This window comes from Capricornis sumatraensis, chromosome 5 (genome assembly GCF_032405125.1).
Source record: "Capricornis sumatraensis isolate serow.1 chromosome 5, serow.2, whole genome shotgun sequence".
Lineage (NCBI taxonomy): Eukaryota > Metazoa > Chordata > Mammalia > Artiodactyla > Bovidae > Capricornis > Capricornis sumatraensis.
Window position 1 is genome coordinate 99404950 of NC_091073.1, and position 1758 is coordinate 99406707.

At 37.5% G+C, this 1758-nt stretch overlaps 1 non-coding gene across 1 annotated transcript; it reads left to right on the forward strand.

Annotated features, from left to right (window-relative positions):
* Positions 1 to 271: 271 nt before the first annotated feature.
* TRNAG-CCC (transfer RNA glycine (anticodon CCC)) lies at positions 272 to 343 on the forward strand. Its single transcript has one exon. It is a non-coding gene; the product is annotated as a tRNA-Gly (tRNA).
* The last annotated feature ends 1415 nt before the right edge of the window (positions 344 to 1758 follow it).

Consider the following 1758-nt stretch of genomic DNA (forward strand, 5'->3'; position numbering starts at 1 on the left):
CTTTCAAACTTAAATTATTTAAAAATGAATGCATAATGAAGCACTATACATTGTGATGTGGAGGATTAAATTACTAGAATAATTCAAGATTTTCTCAAAATGCAATGAAATACTCAGATAACTAAGACAAACTCTGAAGCAACTAAGACAAACTCTGAAGCTCAGGTGTAATGTGACAATCATTTTGTCGCAATTTGTCACATTTCACACTTTGCTATATATACGTTCCCTAAGGAGTCTGTCAAAAATCTGTCAAAAAGCAAGGAGGACTTCCCTGGTGGTCCAGTGATGAAGACTCTGTGCTCCCGATGCAGGGGCCCAGGTTTGATCCCTGGTCAGGGAACTAGATCCCACACGCCACAACTAAAGGTCCCACATGCTGCAACTAAGCCCCATCACAGCCAAACAAATAAATTTTTTTTGAAGTAAACCAATGGTTTACCACCTTTTTGAAAAAATATGTATCAGGTAGAATGCTGTCAAAATAAAATTTCTAACTGAATAATAACTGTATATGCTGGTGTCAAGACAATACTAGAAGGCAGAAATATGATTTTACTATTTAGCACTATATCTCAATTGTTAGAGGTTATTTTAAGGTGTATTTAGGTTACTTCTTTCCCAGGTCAGATTAAACTATTTACTTCTACCAGGTATTGTGTCTAAAATCAATACTTTTCACATGGGTCACAGGGTATATTTTCTGTAGTTTTTTTTTTTTTTTTTAACGTATGACTCAAGTATATACTAATCTAGTAAATCAGCTTCTAAGAAAGATACATTTTTGGATAAAAGAGTGGTAAGGTCTGCACTTGACAAACATGACCCTTCTGACTAGTGGGATTACACATGGGGTTTTTTTGGTGATGATGCGCATTTTCCTGACCTGTTTACTCTGTTTCATTAACTGTACTTGGAACCGGGAGCATTCATTTGGTGCCATCTGCACGAGAATAGTACTTGGTTCTAAGAATTCAATTTTTTAATAAATTGGGAAACCAAATGATTTATGGGCTAGGGGGAAGGAAGTCCAACGTAAAGCTGTAACCTCAGCAAGCCCAGCACACTAATAGTCTAAGCTAATGGATAAGACTAGAACTACTTCCCTACCAGTAAAATAATTATGTGGATGATAATATTCTAAACAGGAGAGGGCTCTGCCAGAGGCCTCCCTAGAATATAGGAATTAGGGGTGCTGTTTTCTGGGCTGGACAGGGCCACAAGCAGCTGAGAAAAACATGGAACTCCTCAGGGAGCAACTACTGTTAGAAAAGCAAGTGGTTCCAGGTTTAAAAATGATCCCATAAAACGTTCATGGACACTGAGGTGAGGACTGGGTCTCTCTCTTTCTTTCCTATCTGTACCCATCAGGCGGCCCCCAGTCGAGAAGAATGGAAAAAACAGTGCATCTGGTATGAGTGGGCTTTGCTTTCCACTACCTTTTGCTAAAGGACGCACACTTTCCAAGTAGTGTGCTAAAAGACAAAAACCGAAAGACAAAAAAAGCCTGAGGGCTTAGTATTAATTAATTTTTGAAAATTATTCAAGTGGGGGGAATCCTTTCCCAAGGTATATATTCATCAATCATGATGATGTTATGTTTTAAAGATAATATCATTTGTCAATTAGATCTCAATAAAGCTGAAAAAAAATCATTAAAAATTTCAGTTGAAGAAATGTTGTCTATCTCTATTAGTTCTGCCCTTTAACAACTCTGTGGCACGGTGCAATCCAATCAGCTCTCAGAAACTTAGTTTC